The sequence below is a fragment of the Sinocyclocheilus rhinocerous genome, unplaced genomic scaffold, assembly GCF_001515625.1.
Source record: "Sinocyclocheilus rhinocerous isolate Xijiao unplaced genomic scaffold, SAMN03320098_v1.1 scaffold119, whole genome shotgun sequence".
NCBI classification, from domain to species: domain Eukaryota; kingdom Metazoa; phylum Chordata; class Actinopteri; order Cypriniformes; family Cyprinidae; genus Sinocyclocheilus; species Sinocyclocheilus rhinocerous.
Window position 1 is genome coordinate 431,311 of NW_015654491.1, and position 23,179 is coordinate 454,489.

The 23,179-nt window shown below is 40.8% G+C and overlaps 1 pseudogene; it reads right to left on the reverse strand.

Annotated features, from left to right (window-relative positions):
* Window positions 1–23,179, reverse strand: part of LOC107717049 (formin-2-like) — a 41,855-nt pseudogene that overhangs the window by 10,544 nt on the left and 8,132 nt on the right.

Genomic DNA, 23,179 nt, shown 5'->3' on the forward strand with positions numbered 1-23,179 from the left:
GGGGGGGGGGGGGGGGGTATTCCGTGGTTTTGGTTGAAGGAGTCAGAGACAGCGTGGAGTCTCGCACACTAAAGAGAAACAACCTCAACATTTAAACTCAACAACACCGCCTCAAGCTACAGCGGGAATGGGTGGGTTGGAGGAAAAACAGAGGGATGGAAGGAAAGATTTCAGCAGAAAGTTTCTACACACACATAATTACACTTACACACACATACAACATCACACCACACCTTCATGTCACTTTATTTTTTGTTAACACTACACTATGTGTCTTTTGGCCCTCTGCTGGTTGAAAAATAAAACTGCATGCATTTTGCAGAAGAACATTGTTTTGGTTGTGATTCGGCACTGCAGAAATATATATGTGGATCAGACATCTAATTAGAGCAGCTGGAAAAACTAAATAATGTTTTTTGTTTGTTTGCTTGTTTGTTTGCTTTTACAACCGATGATTCCTGGAGATTTGCCGTTCTGAATGATCTATGGTATATATGATCTATGCTATACACACACACACACACACACACACACACATATACATATATATATATATATATATACATACACACACACATGTATGAATGTATGCATAATGCAATGACGTTTGAATGAAAGGTATTATAAAATGTTACATATTCCCGAAATAACACAAGGAGCAAAATGACAAGAAAAGTGCCCACATATGAACTGTTTTGAAATAATGATTAGACTTGTGTGAGGAACGTTCTGCCATCTTGTAGGTCTGAAGATGATGTGTGGCTAAGACGCCCTGTCTTTATCTCGTCATAATGACATGCAGCACACACTCTTATACAGAAAACATGTAAAGGAGCTCTAGTGCTGACAGCAAGATTTATGACTGCTGCTGCAATGCACATGGCGATCATGGTGTGCAAACTCATCAGCACCCACGCACACTTAAAGGGTCCTATTATGCTTTTTCACTTTTTCAACTTTAGTTAGTCTGTAATGTTGCTGTTTGAGCATAAAAAAATATCTGCAAAGTTACAAAGTTCAAAGTCCACTTCAAAAGGAGATATTTTATTTAACAGATCACTTTTCAAAAACTACAACGAACGACTCGTTTGGACTACAACGCACATTTTCCGGGATTTGTGATATCACAAAGATCGACGAATGGGACGAGACCTGGTTGAGCTGCACTAGAGAAGGCAACGAGTGTTATCACTATGTCGGAGACACGCTAGCTTTCCCAAGGCAGACCAGAAAACAGGTTTTTAAGGTCTTGTATATGAATACTACCCAATATCAGTGTAAATGCATTGCAGTGGATCTCTGCTGATGGAGGTGCACAGGTAAAGTGAGCCGTCGTGGATCGTGCGTGGAATCACACAGCACTGAGACCCACTGAGCTCTTCTGCTGTAATAACCTAGACTGGGCCAGTCCCGTGCAAAAGTTGAAAAGATTTGATGCCTGACATCGCTGCTGTATTTCATTGTCAAAATGCACGGGATTAAATTGTCTTTCTGCCGTGAGAACGGTTAAGTTTGATCCACCTAGTGCAACACGTAGAGCCATTGCATCACTCCACACTACAGGTTTAACTTGCTCGCCCGCACAATGCAACAAAAGTTGCGCACGTTTATATTTGATACTCTTTATAATGAGCACTTTGCATGGCAGTTAATAATAAAATACCAGCCGAGGATGTCGTGCGTAAACACGAATCCACGAAAATAAGACGCACGCGCGAACCTGACAGCAATGTCACCGTATATCTCTGCCTACCTTGTGCCACGCTATTAATAGTTTACGAAGATATTGGATTTCTCTGCGTGCGCTCCGTATTTACGAGTTATCGCCTTCCTGCGTATTCGGAAAATGAGGTGTGAATTGGTCGGATTTGCGCTGAAATCGCGTTCTGACCGCACAAGACTCAGTCTGGAGCGCGATCGATCGCAGCTTCGCAACACTTGCTTTCTCTTACCTGTGTTCTGTAAGGAGAGACGTCCCTTCTGACTGGCCGGTTTCTCACGGTGACTCTCGTGAACGTCAACGTTATCCGTTCCCACCAATTCCCCCAAAACGGAGACAAGCAGCAAGGCTAGTGCGCATTTGATCAACATTTCTCCACTCAGGTTGCGCGATAAATAATAACAGGCTGTCAGCGCGGGATCTGATGTGGAGACTGTCGAGATGACACAGGGAGCGTGTGTGTGAGAGTGGAGAAGGGATGGATGCTGGATATATTTCCCAGAGTCCGGGTGTCAATTTGGATGAGGGAGTTAAGCAGGTGTTGTCAGTCGCGCTTCCCGACCAATCAGAAACGCAGACCACCACGTCCAAGTTTTAGGGGTGTGTCTGGCGAAAGTTGTCTCTACTTGACATAAACTAAGCGTGTAAAATGTGCAAGGGTGGGTGGGTATTTACTCTACAAACCCTTATTAGGCATCAGACAGCTGTAAGGACACAAAATATATATTTGAAAATGTAAGCCTAACATGTTGTATTCACATGCTGTATATATAATAGAAGCATTAAATAGAGTGCAGCTGAATAATCAATTTTTTATAAATCAATTGGATAGATATAAATACTATGTACAGTAAATACATGGAATCTATTAAAACAATGTCCACAATTTACATAATATACACAGTGTATGCTCCATGATCTTAATAAGTATGAAGAAGAGGTAGAATGGATTTGAGGATTTCCAAAACCCTTCTAAATAAATAAATAAATATGGCACTGACAGGGAATGGCACATTCTGTTCTGCTTGCTGCTGGTATATTGGTGACCCAGCAGATGAACATGAAAAAAAAGGAACATAATGATTATGTGAGTTTTTACTTTGCAGCTTTTGAAAACTCACCAGTCGACACAGCTAATTATATAGTCCCGCTGTCAAAATGTGCTCCACGCGGTGCAGAAAACGGGACAAATTTGCTAATGGATGGCAGGGATTGCATCATTCAAACCACCCCCTCTAGGCAGCTGCCATACACAGACAAAGCAACACAAAAGGCATATAGACATGTGTGCACATCTGACTCTGACACACACATGCACAGCATATATAGGCACGCCGCTGAATCAGAGCTTTGATGTAATTAAGCCTCATTTTATATTTCTTGCAATGAATTCTTAGATGAAGTCCATGTAGCAAATCAATCCCATAACTGCGGTTCACTAGTAATCACCCAATTATGAAATTTTGAGAATTACACAGAACACATCTATTTTGATTTACTCTTTGGTGACTATGGTTTATGACAATACTCTGATGGGATCCAATTCAAGCCATGCAAATCTATTGCAAATGAGAGATATACCTCAAATGGGTTGCAGGCCATTCTCATGGATGTGGTACTACTAAGAAACTGTCAGTATGGCAAGCCATGTTATCACTCGTAGAATCTAATTTTATTTTATTAATCTTTTTTTTATTATTATTAGTTGTACGTAATCCAGTAGTGACTAATATGTATTTCAGTTTCACAATTAACTGTTTATTAGATACATCAGTGCTTCCTCTGCCATTTTAGGATGTCTGGTCTTATTTTGTATAAATTTACTTTACACCCTTTCACAACCCCCAACCCCCCCACAAAAACAAAACAAGGACACAAATAATCAGTGAGGGACTCATAGCCAGGGGCGTGTCTACGTGGTGGCCAGGGGTGGCACCGGCCCCCCCCTGAAATTTGGCTGGCCACCCCAGGTGCCCCCCCTACCAGATGTCTTGCGATAGGCTCGCGTGAGGACGAATCTCTCCACTCTCACTTGTTTAGTGAGTGTACACAATGTATTATAACATTATTATAGTCATTGAAATATGTGTAATGGTTTCCACAAAAATATTAAGCAGCCCAGTGTGCATAAAAGACTTCTTTCATAAACAGTAAAAAAAAATCTTACAAAAAATACTACTTAAACTTAAATGGCTCAGTAGTCACATACAGCACAATATAAACTAACTCTTCAAAAACGAAAAAACCTGTCTTTAACCCTGGGCATGGTCGATCATATAATCTAACAATCAAAACATGTTTACTCAGCACCAAACATTTATTTTCCAGAGTTGTTTTTACATAATAAAAACATTTGAATCTCTAGCAGGGCTGTTATTGAGCTGGCTATAGACTGAACACTTTTTCTGTGCTAAATAGAGCTATTATGGGATAACGTTTGTGTGTTCAGTCATTTGGGGAATTGAGAAATTGATCATTGGCACATTCCAGAAACCACACAAGAAAGAATAACAAAAAACATCCATATCTGGCCAATGCACAGACGAAGAAAATGGAGACAGACAGCAAAGCATTACTCCTGTTTTGGGAGAAAGATATCAAAGAGAGCAACTGCAGCCTTAAAAGAGATGGGGAGAGGAAACACATGACAGTGCACGAGAGAGAACGAGAAAGAGAGTGAAAAAAGTGTGCACGATCTATGACTGGGTAATATAACCTGTCATCAACCCGACAATATTATCCCACCAGATCTACACCCCAATCACTACATACACAAACAACAACAGTGTAATCCCCACACCCCTACAACAAAGTCTCCAAACAAAGAATTTGTCTCTTGATGTCCAGGGTTGTGGTCTGTGCTTCCCCAAAACACTGATGCAGTAGTTTAGTGTGGCGGGCTTGCTTTAATCTGAGGGAGAGATTGTTTTGAAAGCTTCTAAATTCAAAAATCAGATACCAAAGAATTACATATTTTAATATGTTGTTTGCATTAAATTATTTGACTATGTTTGTAGCTGACATTGTGCTAAAGTTAAATGTGCTTAGCATTTGTTAGTCAATAATAAATAGAAACTTTAATAAATAATAATAATATTAATAATATTTTTATATTTAATATGATATACAGTATATATATATGTATTATAAAACAGACATTTATTTGATGTAATCTGAATTAAATATATATATATATATATATATATATATATATATATATATATATATAATCCAGTAATAATAATAATAATAATAAGCTAGGCCTATTCAGAGATCTTTTGTTTCGATATAAACAAAGGCTTAGTGGAAATTATAGTAGGTCTGAGTAGAAATTCTCACATTTATGAAACAATAAACACAATGATATGTTTTACACCCCAATGACTATAATCACCTGAAATTCGCTTACTCTTACTGTTATATAGCTCATCCTTTAGCTGATGCTTTTATCCAAATAACACCTATTACAGGAGGAATCCCCCGGAGCAACCTTGGGATAAGTGCCTTGGTTAAGTGACCAATGGTAGCTTATGGATCAGGTTTGAACTCTAGATCTGCTACGCTACATTTCTGTAACTGCTCTTGTTACATATTTCATAGGCCAAACTATTTTCTCCGAGCAGTTTCATAGTTCCTAGCAGGTTTACAATATGCAGTTCGTGCCAAGCTTCCATAATTACTATCTTCCAAACGTACACAACCAGACAAAGAAAATATACACCGAATGCTACCATGTTTGCAATTCTTCAGCTGTACGGACACACACACCACCTTCTCTCTCTAAACACTGCTAACTATAAAACGGTACAATGTTTAGCTAACAAAGAGAAGAGGAGGAAGCATTTTATATTAAAGCATGATTGTACACATGTTTTCTGGTTGCTTTCTTTGTGATCGCTGCCATGATTCAGAATGTTTCCACAAAACAATGTCCTGTGACAGTTCAGAAGACCCAAACAGACGACACTGCAGAACAACTGAGTGTGAGTCACTGAAGAAACATAACAAACAATTCGTCCAGAGGGGGTCGGCGTTGATCATTGCCAACTCCAAGCTGACTTGTGAAACTTAGAGACTGTTATGGGTAGAAATCAAAGGCTTGTCACCAAGTGTGTTTATGCAAGAGCTGCCTGTGCTCTAGTCAATCATGCAGGAGTGTTTTTCAGGCTCAAACATGAGATCTTATGAAAACCAGCTGAGGGAAACAAGAACGTTGACACAAAGGGAGCGATTCAGTGAAAATCCACCAAGGAGCTGCACCAGATTAGGTTTAGGTTCCTTAATGATCCTAAGAAGAGTTTTTTTCATGTTTGATGGCTGATAATTGTATAATGAAAGGAAAGAGAGACAGACGGGCAACATCTTCTCTACTGACTGTAATAAATGCCTCATAACTTTGCATGAACCTTTAAACTCTGCAATTAAACCAACTCACGAAATTCTTTCCTAGTTCCTCTAAGGGCCTGATCCAGGACAGTGTGGTGAAGCGTGATGTTGAGGAATGTATTGATTCTGGGTAAATAGCACTGTCAGAGTAACTGTTTGTTTCTATTTGGTGGTTTACTCTGGCCAAACATACTGGCCTCTGCAATGGGCAGAATTGCAGCGAGACCCAATGAGACCCGACCAGTGCTGAATTGTGGGTACTGAGCTGCATAATAGATGGGGACTGTGCCCATAAATTCTCAAAGAGCCAGTAAAAATTTCTTCAAATACCACCAGTTTAAAGACTAACTGAGGATATGTGTGCATGTGTGCGTGTGTATAATATTAGGTATCCGTTCACATAATGTGATGTGGTTTTTAAAACTGCATCCAGCCTTGTTGATTCATTAAAACGAAGAAAGAAAAATAGAATTTAACAAAGGATTGTTGTTACAGTGGATTAGACTGGAGGGAAATTATGCATGAAAAAATGTTACTGAAAGAAAACAGAATACAGCTTGTCTGATGCCTGTTAACTATTGAATGACTAAAAAGTACGCAATGCTAAAAACACACTGCTGAAGAATACACTTTTTATCCATCCTGATAGTAAAAAAAAAAAATCACAGAAATTTCTCAGAAATCAAAAGGAATAAAACAACATGGCAGTGTTCCACAACAAAATGAATCATAATAAATTGTTTGAGTAAAGGATTCGAATGACTCACTAATAAAGTGATTCACTCATCTAATCTGTAATTTGTTGCTACCTACAGGTTCATGAATGTTACCTGTACAATTATAATATAATATAATATAATATAATATAATTAATATTTTTCATCCTCTACTATCTGCCTTTCACAGGTACGTTTATTTAATTATTTAATTTAATTTAAAGATATTTAATTTAAAGTTATGTGTAGCCAATTTGAAGATATATGTGTGAAACAATCAACCCTTCTGAAACATTTTTCTACTTTTACCAATTAGGTGTCGCAGTGTTTGGCCTTTCCCCTATGTATTCTATTACAGTGACTCCTTCGCCAAATCACAAAATCCACAATCAAGAGGTCTGGACAGCTCTGGGAGTTGAGAGACAGGTCTAACATTCCCAAACTTGTGATGAAAAGAAATGGCATTATTTCCTTTATACTCGTTTTAAGGGGATGAACGAGCAGATAAAGTGATGACAACAATAAGAGGGATAGAGAGAGACAAATTAGATAGAAAAAGGCTTCAGAGACAAATGAGGAAATATCTTCCGCAGAGAAACAGGACATTGAGTGTTTTTTGCAAAAACAGATTAAAACCGTAACTATAGTATAAGAATAGAACACAACGAGAAAGATGATGCGGCTCTAATCATCACGTCCATTAAGATCTACAGTATCAACCTACTCTTGAACCCTGAAACGCAACCAACCCCTCTTTCAAACACAATCAGTAACTGTATAAACAGCACCGAACAATGAGTCTTAATTGGCTGTGACATCATATTTCCCCCTTTAGAGAGGTTACATGCTGAGGAGGCTGAGCAGAATCTCAGAATCTCATAAGAATAGCCATGAACACACACTATCAAGACTCCAATGCATAATAATAATAATAATGATGATAATTCGATAAAAACCTCACCATTCTGAATATCTTTCATATCTAAATGAAGACTGGACATCAGAATCCCCACCGCCTGAGAACGTTTGTTACTCAGCAGCTTGACAACCTGAGAGAAAGAGAGAGAGAGAGAGAGAGAGAGAGAGAGAGAAGCTATATTTTGTTACTGTTATAAAACAGCAGTCACTTTATACTATAAAAAAGATTCCACAATTATTTCAACACAAAAGTTTACCCTGAATATTATTGCTGGTGACAAAAATGCATAAACACAGTATTTCATCTGGCTGCCCTCATAAATTTAATAGCACGCAGAGGTACTTTGGCCTAATAAGGAAGCCAAAAACAAAGCCAAAGTATGAGTATTTATGACTGTTTCCTCATATGGTATTATGGAGAGGTCTTCGTCTCTCATTCTTTCATGCATAGCATCCACATATATCAAAATAACTTTACTTTCTCCAGTTTCTGGCTCTGCTAAAGAGCACCACAGTAATATACAGATGACAGACCTGTCTAGTCAAATTAAACCGAGTTAGATTTTGACACTTTCCGATGGCCCCTTCAAATCAGGCATTTTCAAATAAGTCTGAGTTGTGTGTGGATGCATGGGATACCTCACATAATCTGTCTTTTCATACTGCAAAAATAAAAAAAAACTTCTTTATTTTTGCCTTTTTTAATAAAAAAAAAAAAAGTAAAAATGTTTAATCAAAATACAAGATATTAAGTCTGTCCATTAAGTGCCATCGCAAACATATCGTCTTTCATGACCGCCTGTTAACAACACTCTTTTCTGAAAAAATTCTGATTGTTGGAAAGAATTTGGAGCCATGAAAACCTAAGACAGGCCACACTTGAAAGCGTGTGATGGCGGCCTATAGTGTGATCATCAGAAAGCCGCTGGATCTCATTATCTCCACGGGGCTCACGACCACTAAATACAGTGCGACTGCAGAGTGCTGTGCTACGTTAATGATGTGGGAAACACACTCATGCCTGTGATGAGTTGGATCTCAAACCAGACGCTTACCGACCAATGAGAATTGATTCCATACTCTAGCACCGTTTCGGTGGGAAGCGTGGATGTCGCTGTATGAGGGAGGATGGCGGTTCGGCGGTTGTACAGTAACTACCAGCTAAAGGACCAGATAACTACTGCCAAAGCAATAGGCCGTAAAATGAACATGATTCATAAAATTAACATGATTATGTGGGTTCAAATGGAGCTTCAGGCAGTTGTTTTTAATTTATACATCTATTTCACATGAATTATAAGGGCATTTGATTACATTAGCACTTTAATTTTGACTGATATGTGCAAACTGTAAGCCTAAAGCAACTGTTCTGTGAATAATGCTGAATAGATTATCTAATGCACACACACCCACCCACTCTCTCTTTCTCTTACACACACACACACATATAAAGTGTGGCACGACCACACTAGGCTGACTGGAGTCGCTGGGTTGGCTGGTGGTTTGAGGGTTGTGGGTTTTAACTCAATACAGACCCCCCCCCATTCCTCATATCTTACAGACCAGAGAGAGAAAGAGAGAGGGAGCAAACAGAAAACTTTCAAAAGTCTTAGAATTTCTCAATATTTACATGGTAAAACATCCAGCTTGTTATTTATCCTATTTGTAGACAATACCACTGTGTATTTTCAAAACGTGTTCATATTAAAACTTTTTTTCCTCCAGAGGTTGGTATTGCCATGGTACATGTCTGAAAAAAACATGGTATTACCATGGTAAATATCTGGAGAAAAATAAACATGGTATTATGATGGTAGACATACATATTTTTACTGTACATATAATACTGTTCAAAGTCTGGAGTATATAATATTTTTAAGTCTCTTATGTTTACAATTTAAAATAACTGTTTTTTTTTTATCTGTAAATATTTAAATTAATTTATTCCTGTGAAATTTCAGCAGCCATTACTCCAATTTTCAGTGTCATGTGATCCTTCAGAAATTATTCTAATATGCTGATTTGTTGCTCAAGAAATATTTATTATTATTATTATTATTCATGTTAAAAACAGTTACGCTGCTAAATATTTCTGTCGAAACGGTGATACTTTTTTTCAGAATTATTTGATGAATATAAGGTTTAAAAGAACAGCATTTATTTGAACATCAATATCTTTAATTTAACTTTTGGTAAATTTAATGCATCCTTCCTGAACTAAAGTATTCAATTCTTTAAAAAGAAATGACAAATCTCAAACTTATATTAAACTATAAACTATATATATACTATATACTGTCACATAACATATCTTTACATAATTCATAGTTGAAGAACACAGCTGCAGGACAATTAAATTTGTGTGATGCAGTTTGTAATCTGCTTGTTGTGTAGCTGTGGGTTGGTATCAGAAATCTGTTTGACTTCAGACGAAGGAACCACAAAACTCTCACCAGTGACTAATTTTCACACCACTACCAGAGAGGAAGAGAGAGAGCGAGATTAGCTTCAGATGTGGTAGATGTCTGGGTTGTTTCTGACGGTAAACAGTCTTATCAAAGAGTCTCATAGTCACACTTTGGTTAAGGGAACATTAAATAAAGCTTATACCATTTACTGAATGTCTGTAAGGCTCTGATTCACAAGCTGTGCTTGTGAAATTAGTGTTAATGGTTTTGTGTGTGGTGAGGTGGGAGCCTGGGCAGAGCTATCTTCAAGGGAAGACAACCGGGAATTTTGTCCTGGGAGCTGAGACGAGGGGGGCCTACTAAGTTCCACTATGGTATGGCCTACTTGTTGGGTCCATGAAAAGAGGTCCCACCCAAAAAATGTCCTGGGCCCAGTGTTTTTAATCAGTGGGAGTGTAGAAAAGTCCTCTTACCTGTTTGGCCTTCGATTTCGTTATGGTATCTGAGATAGGTTTCTTCTTTTCCTTGACTGCGCTTTTGGCAAACAGCTCCACAAATTCGTCAAAGTCTACTGATGGCTCTTGAACCTTTTCCCACACCAGGGCACTTTTGGCATCCCTATGAGCGAGGGAAATAAAAATATCAGTTTGCCTTATCATATGTGTGATCATAATCAAGCCTTGGCTGTATTTAAATAAGGTGAAACACAAGCATTCAGTATACACATGGCAAAAACATGTAGCATTCAATCAACGGGGCATGTGATTACTTTTTGGCAAGTAGCTGAATCCGTGTCCAGTAGAGAGGTTTCATGGGCCGTGGAGGCTCGATGACAGCCTTTAGGGGGACGGAGTCCTGAGTCATGCCAGGCGGCACCAATCCCATGAAGGGTGGAGGGGGAGCCAAGGGTGGTGGGGGCCCAAAACCAGGTGGAGGAGGTGGCGGTGGGGGTCCACAGCCAGGAGGTGGAGGAAGAGGGGGTGGAGGTCCACAGCCAGGAAGTGGAGGTGGAGGGGGTGGAGCCATGCCCACAGGTGCAAGCGGTGGAACAATACCTGGGAGAGGAGGTGGTGGAGGGGGCAGAGCCATACCTGGGAGTTGAGCTGGAAGGGGTGGAGCCATACATATGAGTGGAGGTTGTGGTGGGGAAGAGGCTGTACCCGAGAGTGGCGAATGGAGCGGGGCCATATCTGAAAGTGGAGGTGGAGGGGGTGGAGTCGTACCTGGGAAAGGCAGATGGAGTGGAGTCATATCTGGGAGTGGAGGTGGAGTAGGTGGAGGTATTGATGCATCTGGTTTTGAAGGTGTCGGTAAACCTGAAAAAACAGGAAACAGTGGTTGTGCAGGGGGACGGATTTCCTGTTTTCTTTGGCAGCTACAGGTATTGGGTAATCCCACTGGTGAAGTGGTGGTGTCACTTAATTTGGGAGTCTGTGATTGGTCTGATAAAGACACTGTAAATTTAAAGGCTTCCTCGACAGGCGAGGTCTGAATGGCTTTCACGTGGTGCAAAGCTCTTTGTTCATTTAGTTTAGTCTGTTTGAGGGTTTGATTAAAACCAACCACCTCTCGATCCCTCTTTCCAAACTTTGTTCCATCCAAAACGTTATTGTCTTTTTCCATAACTGATATTTTCACAAGCAATTCTTCAATTGTTCGCTCTAGCTCCTGAATTGAAATGGAAGTCCCTTCCGGAACGATTCCAGATTGCCCCGTGGATCCATCCTGTGGAGAGCAGGATACAGAAAAGAGAGACTTCACATCTTTAAAAAGAAACAGCAGCATGGAATGAAAAACACAGACACCTCCAGTCACATGCGATCGTACTAGAATGAGTTAGTGCCTTGTTTAAGCGGATGTTAGTTTCTCCTTAGAGACCCAGTTTTCTGAGGAATGGTATGAGTGAGTGTATGTTTGTGAGTAAGGGGCCGTGTTTCTTAATAACACAGACCAGGCACGCATGTGGCGTCCCACAAGTCAATAAAAGCACTTTGGCTGATCGGGAAAACGTAGCGGTGCTTCCTGGATGAAGGGAAGAGAGCGAACCCAGGGAAATGAATGAACCACCACAGCCAGCGTGTAAAAATCAGCACACAACACACAAGGGATGCACTTGGCGAACACACAAACATGGTGATAAACACACACACATAACATACAGAGATGAACTTCGTCACGCACACATACAATCTGGCAGCGAGGGTCAAGGAAGTCCAACAAGTCTAGACTCCAGAAGTTTTCTCTGAGGACTCCTAAAAGGCGAGCCGTAGAGTCTCTGGGAATGAAGAAGGAAGAGTTTGTGCCTTTCTATTACACAGCTTCAAACAGCTTCAAAGAGATTGTGTGGGTCTGTGTGAAGGGTTGGGGGGGGGGGCAGAGAACATATCACACACATGGAGTCTGGTTAAATGTTGGGCCCTGTCAGACTGACATGGGTTTGGGGGGGATGCTTTCATTCACAAAACCCTCTTCCACAGCCAGTGAGGTTTGGAACATTTTGGCTCCAGACCTCCAGGCCTCAGGAATTCTAGAGTCATTAGTAGCCAGAGAAGTTCCTTCATGCGATTTGATATGGTCACATGTGTACCAGGGCATAATATATGTTAAGTATTACAAGTATGACTGTAAAAAAAGACATATTCTGCAAAAAATAAAAATAAAAAATAATCACAAGAACTAGAGGGTAGTAAAGCCAGTTCCATTTGTGAAGGAATCTGCATTCCGAATCATATTAAAGAACATTCCTACTAGAAACATGAGGAATAAGCTGTAATATAAGGTGTTGCGTGTGTGCTTTGAACATTGGAATACAAGCGGTCATTTATCATCTCAGAATTCAAACATGGTGGATCTTAAAATGCAATGGCAGGCACAGCGTCTGCTGGACAGATGTTTAAATCAGGATAAGATGCTGTTAGGATGCTGTTTAGAGAGGGTCTCATAGCAACGCTAAAGAGACGTATGGCTTGTGAGGTGGTAAAATACTTTCTTAGCAATGTAAGGGTGTTGAACCTGATGGAGAATGATTTAAAACTAGCTAAGTGTTTACACTTACTAACATACACATTCATGGACGATAGAGAAAAGCAAATGCATGTTTGATTACACACAGGTCTTACAAAAATTTACTCTAGTACAGCAATGAAATGATATGGTAGTACCATGGTACTTAACATGGTAGTGAATCATTACAATATTCATACACCAAGGTTTTCACATTGTACTCCATGGTACTTCAAATAATGTCCAAAAAATTACCATGCCACCATGTCCAACAAACATCATAATACCTTATAAATGTCCAAAAACATAAAAAAAAAAAAAAACATTTATTCACATTTTTGGTTACCCTTATAAAAAGTACAGAGGTGGTAACATGGCACATTTATGTTATTGGATGAGATTGTAATACCAAGGTATTTTGGTATATACCATATTCATACACTATATTTTTAACATGGTACTCCAAGATACTTTAAACAAATACCGTGATTTTATCATATTACACTTCCAAAAACAAAATAGTAACATGCTACCATGTTCAAAAATATAATACCATCGAAATGTCTAAATCATGGCACTAGCATGGGAAGTTTTGGAACTTATTGTTACCCATATAAAAGGTACTAGGTTGTTGTCATGATACAGTGATGATACATTATTAGATAGTAATACTAGGGTACTTTGAAATCAACCATGCTGAAATTGATGTACAATGGTATTTACCTAGTACTTCATGATAGTACCAAGATGTTTAGTAAGTAGGATGATACTAACTTTGGACATAGTACCATGATAACACCATGTTTTTCTAAATGTAACATAGCAGTTCCATGGTTTTCTTTGAATTACCACATGGCAATCATTCAGTATCATGGTATATAACAAATATCATAATAATAGCAATAATGGCAGCACAATTCTTACTCTGGGCATATAAAACCATATTTGTTCACATACTCGCACCTGTGCATCGGTGGGGGTCAGACTCGGAGGCCACATTGTTTGGAGCCGCCCAGGTGTTCTGATCTCATTCTGTCCCATCGGAGCCCAGGTATACAGCTGATCCTTCTGTATGTGTGAAAGAAACAGAGAGCTGGCATTAAAACAGCTGATTATGGCAAAAAAAAATGTTTTAAATGGCATACAAGAACCTAAAATTAGCCGTCTGTTCCTGGGGCTGCTTTTCTGATTAGACAGCAAGAAAAATTTACAATTCTGTGGCAGCGCTGTGTGAAGGTTGACCTCTGCTGGCGGACTGAAAGAACTACAACACCACTGACCATAGCAGAGAGAATACATGGCATTTGTCTTGCAGACACTGCCAGCATGTTCACACATACATATTGACAAGCTGTTCTCGAGGCGGTCCATTCACATCAGTGGGGGTTTGCGTAAGCACGCAGTGAGCCTGTCATTCGGCCAAGATGTGTTGCAGTGTTGCACTGCATGACTGTACAACATTTAAAGGTAAACCTTACAAGCTGGATATAACAGGTTTGACTGTTATACAATACACATTGTCCTGGTTAATACATTATTGCAAATGAACAAAAATGACTATTTATGTACATGTGTGTACATGTAATATGCAAAAGTGTGTATGTCTGAGTGCAACTTATCTGTATATGTGTGTTTATACAGTGTGTTATACAGTATTTACATATACTGTGTTTTTGACTCAACCTGTCAATCATCAGTATGGCCCTATTCAAAACACCAACTCATGCCCTGACACACAAACATGGTTACAGGCTAATAAACATGCATTTATTACATCATACTTGTATGTTTGTGACAAATAGTTGAAATGATGAAATCTGTCTCTAGACAACAGTCAGATAGTCGGCAGGGTTGAATATTGGCAATAATGCTGTCATTATGCTGTCCTCTTGAAATCATCACCAGTGAAATCACAGTATTAAGTCATGCTCTGCCATCTAGCAGCATAATAGAGTTATTGTGAAGTTATTTCAGTCACTGAGCAGCAGTGTGTGTTAAAGGGATAGTTCACCCAGAATTGAAGATTCTTCTGTCATCATTTACTCACAAATGATGTCTTTTGAAACCTGTCTGAATGTCCAAGCTGCTCTTTGCCATACAATGAAACTGAACGGTAATTGCGAGATTTAAATTCAACTTAAATTGTAGTCTGTTCCTCACACAAAGATATCGTATGACTTCAAAAGACTTGGAATAAAGTGGACAGGTTAAATAGACTATTTTAATGATGGCTTTATTGTGCTGTTTGTCCTTTTTTAAGCTTGATAGCCCCGGTTACCATCAACTTTCATTATATTGAAGAAAGCAGCATGAACATTTTGCAAACCTTCAGTTTTTGTGTTCCACAGAAGAAATAAAGTAATATGAATTTGGAACAGTATGTGAATAATGACAGATTTTTTATTTTTTCATGAACTTTTATATAAACAGCTCTAAATGGAGCAGTTTCAGCTGGAGCTCAATTGTGATCCACTTGGATTGCGTGTCTTGAGAGTATTTCACCATAACATAATTGAAAAGGTGTACAACATGCCAGAACAAAACAGATCATAAAATATTGAAAGGGGTTCCATTATGTGGAACAGGAGAAATTAAAACATGATGACTGCTGATTAGATGAGGGTCAAGAGAAACACTTGTCTGAACAGATTCAGATAAATAAAATTGCTCTAGGATAAGAATACTAAAATAAAAAGTGGTGATTAAACTAATTACCAGAAGAGTGTGTTTGTGAATTTAAGAGTCTTTGGAATAATACTTTTGAACAGAATGATATTTTTACTTCATTAAAATTTTGTGAACGATGCTTAATGAGAAATATATACAGTATGTTCCCTTCCCGAGGGAACTTCGAACTGCGTCCTCTAGGGGTCCCTATGGGGAACGCCTTCGGCGAGACCGGTGTCTGAAGCATACATCTAAACACGACAATGATATTGGCCGGCGACAGCCTATGACGTCATTACCGGCGCGACCACAGTATAAAAGGGTGCCGGGAGAACACGTCATCCTCTTCTTCGTCTTCAAGGACTGTTTGTTTGAAGTGCATACTGGTAAGAACGCGGTTCTTTTTGTTACTAATATGGCGAGCACTAGCACTAGCAAGACGTTTAAGAAGTGTGTGGATCTGTGTCCGCATTATTTTACACCCGATGACACACACAATCTTTGCGTCGTTTGTTTGGGCGAGGAGCACGCGCGTGACATCCTCGAGGGGGCGACATGCGTTAATTGTGAGCTTTTTCCCATGAGAAAGCTCTGCTCTCGTTTGGCCCTCTTTTCGAGGAAAGAGGGACAGCCATCGGTTCCTCGGGGCTCAGGACCTGCCGCTGCTGAGGCACGGAGGAAACTGAGCTCATGGGGTTCTCAAGTGGACCTGGCCGATGAATTGAAGAAGGGGCTTTCCCTTACTCGTTCATTGGTCACGGACGAGAGTGAGCTGCTGGAGGACGACGCTATTTCTCTGACGTCATCTGATCCAGCAGCTAGTGCTCTGCTGGCTCCCAGCCAGGAAGAGTATGAGGTGTTAGATGAGGACGAGGAAGTTGATACTGAGTCCTCTCAAACCTCCTGCCCTGCGTATGAGGAGCTACTTGAGGTTATGGAACGCGCCACGGCAAGGCTTGACTTGCCATGGAAGTGGACTAAGAGGGTGGTGTCTCGCGGCCGGCTCCAGCTCAGGTGAGCCTTCCATTTCTTCCTGATCTTCATGTGGAGATCGAGAAGACTTGGAAAAATCTGTTCTCTTCGCGTATCCACAGATTTCAGCAGACTAGTTATGCCAACATCGAAGGGAATGCGCGAAAGCAGATATGAGAGGGTGCCTCCCATTGAAGAGACGCCAGCCTGCTATCTCGCTATGGGAGAAACATCTTCTCTTAGGGCTCTCTCCTTGCCATCCAGACCCCTTCAAATAACATCTCGTCTGAATGGCAAGGCTTACACAGCAGCAGGTCAGGCTGCAGCTTCATTGCATACCATGGCAATTTTGCAAGCCTACCAGGCCGACCTGCTGAAAGACCTGGATAAAGGTCAGGGTCTTTCCCCTGATGAAGTGGCTGAGCTGCGCCGCACTACAGATCTCGCTCTCCGTGCCACCAAGCAGACCGCTACTGCCATAGGCAGATCTATGGCGGCTATGGGGGTAACGGAGAGACATCTGTGGGTGAACCTGGCTGACATCGGGAAGAAAGAGAGGGGCTTTCTCCTTGATGCGCCGGTTTCTCCTTGTGAACTTTTTGGCACTTGTCGAGAAGTTTAAGGAGGCGAAGGCACGTTCAGCTGCTTTTCAGTCCTTCATTCCATGAAGGCCCAGGTCTCAGCCCGAACAAAGGGGTCCTAGCCCGTCTTGGTCTAAGGACCAGAGACAGGTCCAGAAGGCTAGTGTCGCGACTGCGGGCAGGTCTAGAAGACGGCGCGAGTCAAGGGCTCAGAGGCAAGACCTGAGGGAGGTAATCCAGACGAGGCGTTCCCAACACTCTCGTCCGGATAAGGACAAACCTCCCCCTCTTAGGGTATTTACGTCTACCCTCGTCTTCCTCTCCCAGTTCCCCTGTTAACCTTTCCTTTTCTAACATGTATGTTATACTATTTTCGTTCCTAGATGGAAGCATTTCTTTCCTCTTCCAGCAAGCCTCACTGAGGATGCATCACTTATGCTGACTGGCAGGATCCTGATGGCCTGTCAATCCCGTGCTGGCTGGACTCCAACTCCGAGTTGTCAGGCTTCCCCGGGAAGCCTTCTTGGTCATGATGTCCCCAGTATGGCGCTGCAACCTCAGGACCTGCGGGCCTTTGGGGTTTTTTCTCCCAGGTTGAGCTCATTTTGGAGGCACTGTCTCCTGTTATGCTCCCTGAGCTGCTCGGTCTTGCCCTGAGGGGCCTCATTAGACCTGAGCTTGGGTTGAGCCTGAGGGCTTGCCTCAGCCTGAGGGCCGGGAGCGCCGCTCTCGTAATTCCAACAGGTGATCACACCAAGTAGCTAGGCCTTTTTTGTGGCTTCCTTGGTCAATCATTTCTATGGTGAGGAGCCTGCAGCTCTCCCTATTGGAGCATTTAAGTCTCTATCTGCGTTCTGAGCATGGTGCTCCCCTCACTGCGGGAGGGTCATTCCAACCTGAATGGAACGTTTGTTTCTCCTCTCTGCGGAGAGTAGAGAATCTTGCTCCTGGGTTATTACCACCCTTTCTGACTTTGCGAGTCTCTCATATTGAGAGCTGGGCCTTCTGCCCCTCTAGTGCTCTAGGCGGAGCCTTCAGGTTGTTAGGCCTCTTGGTCTCCCTGCTGGGCTGCCTTCTTTGGTTGAGCCAGTATGCTCCCCCCGAATACAGCTCCCTATGTAGTGTCTGAGTTCTCCTCTTGTCTGATGAGTGAGTTCTCCACTTTCTGGAGTTTCCTGGAGCAGCTGTGTTTGAGGCCTATGTTCTTCAGGGCTCTATTGAGTAGCATATCAGGAGTGAGCTCCTGGAGCTTTGTTGAGTAGCTAGCAGGTCGTTAGGCTTTCTGCCTCCCTGTTAATCTACTCTTGGAAGATGATTAGACTCTTTTCGCCTCCCTGTTTTTGCTGCTTTTATGGTTGAGACTGGCAGTGCCTCCTTCTTTCGAGTGTCGCTTATGAGCACATTGCTTCCAATTGAGTGTCTGTGTGTCTCTCCCGCTCCCGGGAGCTGGGTGAGTTCTCCGCTTAGAGCCTAGTCTATTCATTTTATGTTAAGTGCAAACGCTAGTTCTCTGTGCACTTCTTTAAATTCCATAATCATGGCTGGGCCTTTGCACACCTTTCTAAAATCCTTTATGGTAAGGGTGACGCGATGCTGCCTCGTCCCCTTTCTCTGAGTTGATTCAGGCCCCGGATCCTTACTTGGGCCTCACTCTTCTGATGTATCTCTGATGATACTAGTATGGTTGAGCTTGGTAGTGCTCCCCTTTCCCGGAAAAAAAGGAGGGTTTTTTATAGGGCTGTCATCGTTAACGCGTTAACGCATGCGATTAATTTTACAATCCTTAACGCGTTAAAATAATTTTACGCAATTAACGCAAAATTACTGAAGCACAATTTCTATTCTAACCCTTTAACCCAATTTTGCTACTCTGCTTGCGATTAGATCATTTTAATCTGCTAAACTCCAGGAAAGTTGATCCAGGAAGCGAATGCATTCAAACAATCCGTCGAAAACAGTGCTAATATAAAGGAAACCAGGCTGCTGTGTCTGTGTTGCTATGCTGTGCTATGTTGCTGTGTTTAGTTATACGGAATGGATCTGTGTACTGTAGTAGATATATGCAGTCAGCAGGCGGTTGGTTTAGTTTTTTTCCTTCAAACTTTTGGTTTACTTTGCTGGATATAGCAAATGATGACAAAATAAACATTTGAAACAAGATAAATGGTCTATGCTTAATTTCATGAAGTGTGCGATTAATCGCGATTAATCACAGAAACAGGATGCGATTAATCAGATTAAAAATTTTAATCGATTGACAGCCCTAGTTTTTTATGAGCACGCTGCTCCCTCCTAGCGTCTGTATTATAGCCTTATAGGTTGTTGGGCCATTTCTGCCTCCCTATTAGATTGAGCGTGGTGGTACTCCCCTTCCCTTGAGGGATGACTGGAAGCATGTAGTTCCCACGCCTTTTTTATTTGCAGGTGCTAGGCTGAATACCCTGCTACTTGTGAGCAGTCTTAGTCAGGAGGTAGTCTCTGTGTGACAGGCCAGGATATGGGTTTGTCAGCCGATACTCAGCGTTATCCCCTTAGAAGAATCCTTTTTATTTTTGATTCCAGGCCTTGAGCTTTGCCCTGGGTTTTATACAAGCCAGCCCTTACAGGTAAGTTTGGTGCACAGTTCAGGCCTTTGGCCGTAGGGGGTTATGACACTGACAGCCGTCAAACGTCCTAGGGGCAGCGCCTTTGACTTGGTTGAGTTGGTACTTGGTGCTTGCCTTGGTATTGGCATGCACTCCCCTCAGCATGGCAGCGTGGGTATACCATTCCCCATAGCGACCCCTAGAGGACGCAGTTCGAAGTTCCCTCGGAAGGGAACGTCTCAGGTTACGTATGTAACCATGGTTCCCTGAAAAGGGAACGAGACACTGCGTCCTCTAGTCTTCTCGCCATGCTTCAGATGTAAGCTTCAGATGAAGAAGCGGATGACGTGTTCTCCCGGCGCCCTTTTATACTGTGGTCACGCCGGTAATGACGTCATAGGCTATCGCCGGCCAATATCATTGTCATGTTTAGATGTATGCTTCAGACACCGGTCTCGCCGAAGGCGTTCCCCATAGCGACCCCTAGAGCACGCAGTGTCTCGTTCCCTTCTCAGGGAACCATGGTTACATACGTAACCTGAGACGTTCCTTCTGCAGATAATTATTAATACAAAACCACCTCATTTACATTCTCATTTACACAATGAAATGAAGAGGTCTAATTTCCACTGCCATTAAGAAACATTAAGATTTATTTGGCTGCCAGCCTGACAGGCCTGAATAGCTTGAGTCAAACACTGAAGACAATGATATTGTTTTTGCTCACAGACTTATTGTAACTAAAGAGATTCCAATGACATATAGATAAGTGACAACAAGATATAGAAAATATTTTTAAAAATATAGGAATAAAATACACAAATAGACATTTGGATAGAAACAGATAATGAATCTGATCTTTCTACATACAGAGATGAACACAAAGATGAAGCAGCAACAGAGGGCATGTGACCCATCTTACGTAACGTGGTGTGTGTATGTGTGTGATGACATAGAAAGGGGGAAGGGAAAGGCGCAGAAGCAGTGTTAAATGTTTATCTGTTCACAAATCTGCTTTGGCTGGCGAAGCAAAAGAGAAAAAGAGAAAGAGTCCTTCTATTCAGGTCACATCAGGTGGCCAAGGACAAAAACATGAAAACATTGTTGCATGTTTTAGCAGATCACTCTAACATTACAACATGCCTTGTTTGTTGTAGCAGAATAAATCTTTCCCTCAGTCTCCATCTCAAAATCTCACTATTTTCTCATGCATGAGATACATAATGTGCATCTCTTCCTCGGTCTCAAACAACGGCACAAAGTTACTCGGATGAGCTCATCTCAAATCTGCTTGGGCAGAATCAACTCTGTGGGTTGTTCAACGAAGTGATATCAAAAGTGTGAAATCTGGCACGTTTTAGTAACACTCATCAACAGCTTTTCTGTTTCTTCCTCGCGCAATTTAGTGCTGAGCTCAAAGACGAAACCTGCGCTGAATGATATATGGATTCAAATTTTCAGCATTATAACCAGGAAGGATACATCTGCATGTCTGCTAGAGAATGGTATGTTCAATCATAGAGAATAATTTATTTTGAAACCTAAACAAACATTTAAAATTGAATTTAGTCAGTTTCAACAATTGGAAAACTCTTTGGTCTAAAAAGACATCTGGTACATCTGAAAACTGCATTTCAATGTGGTTTATGTTTCATAACAGAAAGTTCAAGATCCCATGACTGGTGTCATCTCATGCAAACTTCAGCATGTTATCTGGAATCTTAAGGGTAACCAAACAATTGCTGGTAGCCATTAACTTCCAAAGCCAATGGCTACCAGCAAATGTTTGGTTACCAGCATTCTTAAAAACGTCTTCTTTCGTGTTCAACAGAAGAAAGAAATTCATATTGGTTCGGAACAAAATGAGGATGAGTAAATGATGACAGAATGATCATTTTTGGGTGAACTATCCCTATATAAGATAATTTAGTGTCCAAAACTAAAATTTCTCAGATGCTTTAATAAAAAAATATGATTTTGTGAAATTGTGCATGATAAAATATGAAAGGGTGTCCTTATAAAGCGACAGACAAGAATTGGATGGTCATACATTGAAAATGGGCTTATCTGTAACATCACTTCCTGTGGGTGGTTCCCTGATGCAGTCACTGAATGGCTGTAAAATCCCCAAAGCAAGAATACGGGAACAGAATCTCTCAACATCCTGTGCAGCACTGCCATCTTCAGAACAACCCCACTGTACAAAGCATCTCTCAAACAGAGAGAGACCTGTAAGAGAGTGAAATTGAAAAGATTCAAACTCAAAGCAATATAGAAGGTGAAAATACTGAATTTGTATGTGACTGCTAAGGTCTTCTGTGTTACAGTATGTATTAAATAAATTTTTTGTCACTGACCCTGACTGAGTGATGCTTCGATCCAGAAAACAAATGAAGTGGAAATTGAGGAGCTTTTGTCTTCATAATTAATTTCACATCTGAATCAAGTAGGGGCTTTTCATCTGGTAAACTGATGCATATGTGTGTGCACGTTTCTGAATGGAATATTTCTCCACCCCAAGCACGAACTACTCTTGAACAACTTCTTTCTCATTTACCAACTGGACACAAATTCAATAGCTCATCCTGGAGTCTTCCATCAAGGCCTGGTAAATAGGCTGATTTCTGTGTAACATCAATAATAAAAAAAAAACTCTATTTCTACAAAACATGACTCTCATTTTACTGTTACATACTCTGTCATGTACTGTCTGAATTTGGGTGTAAAATGACTGATAAATAGCTTGATGCTTGCTCAGCTCTTAGCTCTCTTAGATTTTTATCACTTGACCTAGAAATAAAGTTAGCAGCCTGATAATGCTTTCAGGAATAACAAGTTGTTGAATTTGATCAAGTTTTTAGGTTCAAATATTAAACATTCAAGTAAATGGGTGCACTATATAAAAACAGCATGCAAATAGCTTGATGCGAATCAATATGTTGAGGTGTCAGTTTATACAGGAAGTTGTTTGTAATACACAGCAACTTTAGTGTTAATCAAAAACAACTACTATATAGCTACATGTACTATTATTTTAGTATAATATGCAGAGCACAAATGTGCCTTTGAGTTTCCAAGACATTTAACCTTTGGCTGAATAAGCATTTGATGCTTCAGTGTCTTCAAGGCTTTGTAAACACATTCAGATATGGATGCAAGCTTTTTGTATCTATGCAGGACGTTAAAACAGTACAAAATTAAAAAATAGCTCCCCCCCCCCCAC